This window comes from Rutidosis leptorrhynchoides, chromosome 5 (assembly GCF_046630445.1).
Source record: "Rutidosis leptorrhynchoides isolate AG116_Rl617_1_P2 chromosome 5, CSIRO_AGI_Rlap_v1, whole genome shotgun sequence".
Classification (NCBI taxonomy): Eukaryota; Viridiplantae; Streptophyta; class Magnoliopsida; order Asterales; family Asteraceae; genus Rutidosis; species Rutidosis leptorrhynchoides.
In genome coordinates this window covers 43,550,747-43,560,157 of record NC_092337.1, presented here as the reverse complement: position 1 = coordinate 43,560,157, position 9,411 = coordinate 43,550,747, and the positions used below count along the sequence as shown (strand labels likewise).

The 9,411-nt window shown below is 35.0% G+C and overlaps 1 non-coding gene across 1 annotated transcript; it reads right to left on the bottom strand.

The window, feature by feature from the left end:
* Nucleotides 1-394: 394 nt before the first annotated feature.
* On the bottom strand, nucleotides 395-466 carry TRNAR-UCG (transfer RNA arginine (anticodon UCG)). Its single transcript has one exon. It is a non-coding gene; the product is annotated as a tRNA-Arg (tRNA).
* Nucleotides 467-9,411: the final 8,945 nt, after the last annotated feature.

Below are 9,411 nucleotides of genomic sequence, written 5' to 3'. Positions count from 1 at the left end.
AAAAACATTTATCATTCATCGAAAAATAATTATCATTCATCGAAAAATTATTATCATTCATCTGAAAAAAATTATAATTCATCAAAAAACATTTAACATTCATTGGAAAACAATTATCATTCATCAAATAGTTATCATTACATCAGAAAATTTTCATTCTTCAAACATTTATCATTTATTAGAAAAATTATGATTCATCTAAATTATTTTTCATCAAATAGTTATCATTTTTTAAAAAATTGGTTATCATTCAAAAGAAAACAATAACCATTCATCACAAAATGATTACCTTGCATTAAAATATTTTATATCATCAAACATTTTAATAGAGTTACAAAAGTAGTGGAATTTCGAATAGTTGATATAATATGATTAGTTTTATTAAAAAAACAATAGGGCATTCCGAGAATCGAACTCGGGACCTCCCGCACCGAAAGCGAGAATCATACCACTAGACCAAATGCCCAATTATCAAACAATTATCATTCATCTAATTGTTGTCATCATATAAAAAAAACACTTATCTTTTATCAGAATACGGTTATCATTCATCATAATGCTATCATTCATCAAACACTTCTCATTTATCAAAAAACATTATCATTCATCAAGCATTTATCATTCATCAAAATACCTGATAATTGATAAAAATACCAAATGAATGATAAAAGTAGCTGATGAATGATAAACGATGAATGATAAAACGTGATGAATGATAAAAAGTACCCGATGAATGATAAAAATATCCGATGAATGATAAAAATATCAGTGAATGGTAAATATAGCTGATGAATGATAAGCGAAGAATGACAAAATAACGTGATAAATGATAAAAAAGAAGATGAATGATAAAAAGGAGGTGATGAATGATAAAAATGAGACAATGAATGATAAAACAAAAAGGTGATGAATGATAAAAAAAAAGTGTTTTGCGTATTACCCATAACCAAATGAAGGTTTTCACCCCAGACTCGCCCATTTTACTGCCTCTTAGTTTATGTCTTGCCATTTGCCTGTGGACAGAGTTTGACCAAACACAGAATTTTTAAATGAGGTAAGTGAGGAGATACACACCTCCACATGTTTCGAATAATCTGGAACGTCAGAATTTTGCATATATTTTACACCTTCAGCAGCATAAAACTCTGACGTACATTCAAGGAATGGCTTCTCAAAACATTCAGAGTAAATTCCCAAGGCAGTAAACATCTTCAGGAGATGACTGAGGAGCGTTCTATCAACTGCCTCACCTAATCTAGCAAGTAAAATAGAATAGCACATCCATTATAAAAAAAAAGAAAAAAAAATTAATATTCAGATCTACTCCATAATTACCATTCATTAGAATATTTGAATTCATTAAACAGTTAGCGTGCATCAAATAGTTAATCATTCATCAAACAGTTAATCATTCATCAAAATTATCATTAATTTTGGATTCATGGGGCTAGGTGGCACTAAAACATTGAAAATTAGAAAGAAAAAAAAATTGAGCATTACACACAAATGAATAAAGGCTTCGTCTAAAAGGATTTAAGCTTCACTAAGGATCTATTACCATGAAGCTAACTAAATATCAAACCAATAAAGATTAAAACTAATATAAACATACATTGATAAAGAAACTTGTTCACTAGTAATGCAAGTACGGATTCACAAATCACAAAGATATTCAACATTCAAGTCAACCAAAAATTATTACTAAATTTGCAATTCTAAACCAAATATAACAGTTACAACTTACATTTACGATGGGTACTTACCTGTATGTTTGGTATGCTTATTGCATAATTGTAAATTAATTTCAGTAGATGTTCACTTCCATTACCTGTATCTGAAAGCAAAAAACCAAAAAGAGTAAAATTCTTTCTCAAGTCATAATCCTAGATAATTCATAAAAATCATAAAAACAGATTTATATTTTAGAACAAATTCAATTTGGTATTAAATGAAGAAACCTTCGGTTTTTAAGTTCTTCCATAAATTTCTTTGCATAGGACTCCAATTGAAGCCTTCCCAACGATATGAAAATCCTTTCCATACTCTCCTTTGATGAAATCTTTTTCACATCTATTGCTTCTAGAAGCATCGACACCTCTTCTTGCCGATCCGCTTCCATTAAAGCTACCAAATAACTCTCTGCAACATCAAAAGTGACATGAAGGTTCCTAATATGAAGATTCTTTCCCATTTATATCCACCGCATGCCATTTTAGCCATTAACAATTACATGACAAAAAATGGCCATTATGAATGAAACAATGAAATTTATAAAAGAGCTCCGGTGTCCGAGTATATACCATTTTAAAGTGAACATCAAGAGCATATGTTTAACCCCAGTTACTATACGTCGAATAAACTCAGATTTTCAAGTATTTTTAATAATAATTCATGTATTGAACAAAAAGGTTTTTGGATATTAAATACAAACCGTTAAAGTTGGATTCGTTGTTGTCACATGTATGTGCAATCAAGTTTTGTATCTTATCTTCATCACCTACTCTTATCCATAGAAGCATATCATAATATGCCAATCTTTTAAGAGACATGGGATTTTCTTTCTTAATGCTAGCACAGAAAAAGTGAAATTCTTCAACCATGCCCATGTCAATAAGAAACATAAGAAATGGTCCATAAGTTACTTCACTAATTTCAAAACCTCGCTCCCTCATAGTTTCAAAAACCATATAAGCCTTATGAAACTCTTCTAACGCAACATCCTCATCGTCTGTATTCCTAGCACGTTGTATGCATATCTCTATCATGGTATTAAACTCCTTTAAATCCGTTTCACTGTGCAATCTACCAAAAACTTGTAAAGTACCATTTGCACCAAGTTTTTGTGTACACATTTTGACTAGATGCGCAAACCGATTTCCCTGGGTAGACTTGAATGTCCAATCTTGCTTCCTATCCCGGGATCGTTCTTTCCTACAAAACAACATATTTATTAGGGTTGCACTTTTTGACCACGATATATCCAACAACTGTATACGGATTTCATGGTTCTCAACTAACTCTTGTAAATCATCTTTATCTTCTGCAAATTTACAATAGTAAGAACAAAAAGGATTCACTGAAATTTAAAGAACATCAATCAAGCTACCGTATTAACAAAATGTTCAATAACGCAGTGAAACGTAGCTCATTTTAACTTCTGAAATGCTTATTACTACATATAACCATTCATAACAACAATTTGTAGCTCAACTCAACTTATCAGATTCATATTATTTGTAGCTCAATTTAATTTCTACAATTGTTTATAACTATACATAATCATCAATAACAGTGAGTAGCTTCTAAATTTCTTTTTACTACACAAACATTTTTAACTTTAATCCGTAGCTAAATTCATTAATACATACATACATCACATATATGAAAAACACATAGTTATACGAAACACGTACCGCACATTATCATACTAATTAGTGCTTTAAGCACTCTCGCTGACTGTGCAAAACAACAAGCAAACATCAATATTAGGTAAACCCTAGCAAAATGCAGGTACCTCACATCATACTATACATACATCATTTATGTAGGTTATTTTATATTTATATAAAAATACTAATAAAACTACATACCGGAAAGTGAGCGAGAAGTGTCTATTGCTAAAAAATAAACATAAAACAACTAAAAATGTTAATAATTGAGCTGAAAAATATAGCTCAATTACTCAAAATTAAACATATAACAACAAAAAACGTTAATAATTCACTTATTAACACAAACCTTCTTCTCTCGTTCCTTCGGCTTGGTTAACTATGAAATTAGTGGATCTGAATTGATCTGTGACGAATTCTGCAACGAATCAGAGTCAATTGGCTCTTGTTTCACCAAATTAAAGTTACTAAGACTCAAATTCCACAACGACTTGTCTGTTTCCATAGCCGAAAACACCGATTTAACTAGATTGCTGTCATTAGGGCTCGAATTCCCTAAAGAATTGTCAGCTTCCGTACTAGAACACACCGATTTCTCCAGATTATAGTTAATAGGGCTCGAAAGTGGGAACACTCGGTGCAGTATCTTCAGGTGTGTGTAATAACTTAACGGCTTCATCATCTCAAAATCATGATTTTGAAGCTTTCTATTTGAGTCCGTAACGTGAAATCAAAATCGTGTTACAAGGATCTGAGATTGGATAAGATATCAGTTAAAAGTTAAAGGAGATGAAGGAGATGAAAGTTGAAGAACGTATGAACCCTACTGTGCAGTATTTTACTGGGTATTTCCTTTTCTTTTATTTATATTGCTGCCGAAATTAAATTATGAAAATGACCAAAATACCCCTTCGCGTTTTTAAGTATAAAATTGGAATTTCTAAAATGTGAGGCCCATATTTACTTATCCAGTTTGTACCCCATTTAGTGCTTAACTATGGATTGGTCCAATACATCTAAATACACTACATGTATATACATTTTAACTGAGTCGTTAAGTCATCGTTAGTCATTACATGTAAGTGTTGTTTTGAAACCTTAAAGTTAACGATCTCAATTAATGTTGTTAACCCATTGTTTATTATATCTAATGAGATGTTAAATTATTATATTATCATGATATTATGATATATTAATATATCTTAATATGATATATATATACATTTAAATGTCGTTACAACGATAATCGTTACATATATGTCTCGTTTCGAAATTCTTAAGTTAGTAGTCTTGTTTATATGTATATACCTCATTGTTAATATACTTATGGAGATACTTACTTATCATAATCTCATGTTAACCATATGTATACCCATATATATATCGTCATGTCGTTTTTACAAGTTTTAACGTTCGTGAATCACCGGTCAACTTGGGTGGTCAATTGTCTATATGAAACATATTTCAATTAATCAAGTCTTAACAAGTTTGATTGCTTAACATGTTGGAAACATTTAATCATGTAAATATCAATCTCAATTAATATATATAAACATGGAAAATTTCGGGTCACTACAGTACCTACCCGTTAAATAAATTTCGTCCCGAAATTTTAAGCTGTTGAAGGTGTTGACGAATCTTCTGGAAATAGATGCGGGTATTTCTTCTTCATCTGATCTTCACGCTCCCAGGTGAACTCGGGTCCTCTACGAGCATTCCATCGAACCTTAACAATTGGTATCTTGTTTTGCTTAAGTCTTTTAACCTCACGATCCATTATTTCGACGGGTTCTTCGATGAATTGGAGTTTTTCGTTGATTTGGATTTCATCTAACGGAATAGTGAGATCTTCTTTAGCAAAACATTTCTTCAAATTCGAGATGTGGAAAGTGTTATGTACAGCCGCGAGTTGTTGAGGTAACTCAAGTCGGTAAGCTACTGGTCCGAAACGATCAATAATCTTGAATGGTCCAATATACCTTGGATTTAATTTCCCTCGTTTACCAAATCGAACAACGCCTTTCCAAGGTGCAACTTTAAGCATGACCATCTCTCCAATTTCAAATTCTATATCGTTTCTTTTAATGTCAGCGTAGCTCTTTTGTCGACTTTGGGCGGTTTTCAACCATTGTTGAATTTGGATGATCTTCTCGGTAGTTTCTTGTATAATCTCCGAACCCGTAATCTGTCTATCCCCCACTTCACTCCAACAAATCGGAGACCTGCACTTTATACCATAAAGTGCTTCAAACGGCGCCATCTCAATGCTTGAATGGTAGCTGTTGTTGTAGGAAAATTCTGCTAATGGTAGATGTCGATCCCAACTGTTTCCGAAATCAATAACACATGCTCGTAGCATGTCTTCAAGCGTTTGTATCGTCCTTTCGCTCTGCCCATCAGTTTGTGGATGATAGGCAGTACTCATGTCTAGACGAGTTCCTAATGCTTGCTGTAATGTCTGCCAGAATCTTAAAATAAATCTGCCATCCCTATCAGAGATAATAGAGATTGGTATTCCATGTCTGGAGATGACTTCCTTCAAATACAGTCGTGCTAACTTCTCCATCTTGTCATCTTCTCTTATTGGCAGGAAATGTGCTGATTTGGTGAGACGATCAACTATTACCCAAATAGTATCAAAACCACTTGCAGTCCTTGGCAATTTAGTGATGAAATCCATGGTAATGTTTTCCCATTTCCATTCCGGGATTTCGGGTTGTTGAAGTAGACTTGATGGTTTCTGATGCTCAGCTTTGACCTTAGAACACGTCAAACATTCTCCTACGTATTTAGCAACATCGGCTTTCATACCCGGCCACCAAAAATATTTCCTGAGATCCTTGTACATCTTCCCCATTCCAGGATGTATTGAGTATCTGGTTTTATGAGCTTCTCTAAGTACCATTTCTCTCATATCTCCAAATTTTGGTACCCAAATCCTTTCAGCCCTATACCGGGTTCTGTCTTCCCGAATATTAAGATGTTTCTCCGATCCTTTGGGTATTTCATCCTTTAAATTTCCCTCTTTTAAAACTCCTTGTTGCACCTCCTTTATTTGAGTAGTAAGGTTATTATGAATCATTATATTCATAGATTTTACTCAAATGGGTTCTCTGTCCTTCCTGCTCAAGGCTTCGGCTACCACATTTGCCTTCCCCGGGTGGTAACGAATCTCAAAGTCGTAATCATTCAATAATTCAATCCACCTACGCTGCCTCATATTCAGTTGTTTCTGATTAAATATGTGTTGAAGACTTTTGTGGTCGGTATATATAATACTTTTGACCCCATATAAGTAGTGCCTCCAAGTCTTTAATGCAAAAACAATCGCGCCTAATTCCAAATCATGCGTCGTATAATTTTGTTCATGAATCTTCAATTGTCTAGACGCATAAGCAATCACCTTCGTTCGTTGCATTAATACACAACCGAGTCCTTGCTTTGATGCGTCACAATAAATCACAAAATCATCATTCCCTTCAGGCAATGACAATATAGGTGCCGTAGTTAGCTTTTTCTTCAATAACTGAAACGCTTTCTCTTGTTCATCATTCCATTCAAATTTCTTCCCTTTATGCGTTAATGCAGTCAAGGGTTTTGCTATTCTGGAAAAGTCTTGGATGAACCTTCTGTAGTAACCAGCTAGTCCTAAAAACTGGCGTATGTGTTTCGGAGTTTTCGGGGTTTCCCACTTTTCAACAGTTTCTATCTTTGCCGGATCCACCTTAATACCTTCTTTGTTCACTATGTGACCGAGGAATTGAACTTCTTCCAACCAAAATGCACACTTTGAAAACTTAGCGTACAATTCTTCCTTCCTCAATACTTCTAACACCTTTCTCAAATGTTCACCGTGTTCTTGGTCATTCTTTGAGTAAATAAGTATGTCATCAATGAAAACAATGACAAACTTGTTAAGGTATGGTCCACACACTCGGTTCATAAGGTCCATGAACACAGCTGGTGCATTAGTTAAACCAAACGGCATGACCATAAACTCGTAATGACCGTAACGTGTTCTGAAAGCAGTCTTTGGAATATCATCTTCTTTCACCCGCATTTGATGATGCCCGGAACGTAAGTCAATCTTTGAATAAACAGACGAGCCTTGTAGTTGATCAAATAAGTCGTCGATTCTCGGTAGTGGGTAGCGGTTCTTGATGGTAAGTTTGTTCAACTCTCGGTAGTCGATACACAACCTGAATGTACCATCTTTCTTCTTGACAAACAAAACAGGAGCTCCCCACGGTGATGTGCTTGGTCGAATGAAACCATGCTCTAAAAGTTCTTGTAATTGGCTTTGCAGTTCTTTCATCTCGCTGGGTGCGAGTCTGTAAGGAGCACGAGCTATTGGTGCAGCTCCTGGTACAAGATCTATTTGAAATTCAACGGATCGCTGTGGGGGTAATCCCAGTAATTCTTTCGGAAATACATCGGGAAATTCTTTTGTAATGGGAACATCATTGATGCTCTTTTCTTCAGTTTGTACTTTCTCGACGTGTGCTAGAACAGCATAGCAACCTTTTCTTATTAGTTTTTGTGCCTTCAAATTACTAATAATATGTAGCTTCGTGTTGCCCTTTTCTCTGTACACCATTAAGGGTTTTCCTTTTTCTCGTATAATGCGAATTGCATTTTTGTAACAAACGATCTCTGCTTTCACTTCTTTCAACCAGTCCATACCGATTATCACATCAAAACTCCCTAACTCTACTGGTATCAAATCAATCTTAAATGTTTCGCTAACCAGTTTAATTTCTCGATTCCGACATATATTATCTGCTGAAATTAATTTACCATTTGCTAATTCGAGTAAAAATTTACTATCCAAAGGCGTCAATGGACAACTTAATTTAGCACAAAAATCTCTACTCATATAGCTTCTATCCGCACCCGAATCAAATAAAACGTAAGCAGATTTATTGTCAATAAGAAACGTACCCGTAACAAGCTCCGGGTCTTCCTGTGCCTCTGCCGCATTAATATTGAAAACTCTTCCGCGGCCTTGTCCATTCGTGTTCTCCTGGTTCGGGCAATTTCTAATGATGTGGCCCGGTTTTCCACATTTATAACAAACTACATTGGCATAACTTGCTCTGACACTACTTACTCCGCCATTACTCGTTCCGACACCATTTGTTCCTTTCGTTCTATTAACCCCTGGTCCGTAGACCTCACACTTCGCCGCGCTATGACCATTTCTTTTACACTTGTTACAAAATTTGGTGCAGAACCCCGAGTGATACTTTTCACACCTTTGGCATAGCTGCTTCTGATTGTTGTTGTTGGTGCGGTTATTATTGTTGTTGGGATGATTGTTGTAGTTGCTGTTGTTGTTGTTGTTGTTGTTGTTGTTGGGCCATTTGTTGTAGTTGCGATTGATGTTGCGATTGTTGGGATAATTGTTGCGATTATTGTTGTAATTGCTGTTGTTGTTGTATTGGTGATTCTTATCACCGTTTTCCTCCCACTTTCTTTTGACTTGCTTCACATTGGCCTCTTCAGCAGTCTGTTCTTTAATTATTTCTTCAATCTGGTTCACTAGTTTGTGAGCCATTCTACATGCCTGTTGTATGGAGGCGGGCTCGTGTGAATTTATATCTTCTTGGATTCTTTCCGGTAATCCTTTCACAAACGCGTCGATCTTCTCTTCCTCATCTTCGAATGCTCCCGGACACAATAGGCACAATTCTGTGAATCGTCTTTCGTACGTGGTAATATCAAATCCTTGAGTTTGTAACCCTCTAAGTTCTGTCTTGAGCTTATTGACCTCGGTTCTGGGACGGTACTTCTCGTTCATCAAGTGCTTGAATGCTGACCACGGTAGTGCGTACGCATCATCTTGTCCCACTTGCTCTAGATAGGTATTCCACCATGTTAACGCAGAACCTGTGAAGGTATGCGTAGCTGATGTCAAAGCTAAGGTATACGAAATAGTTTATATTTTACTAGGAAAAACTATTAAATACGATAAAATTTTACACAAGATATTTATTTATTTATAGAATGGATATACTTAAAC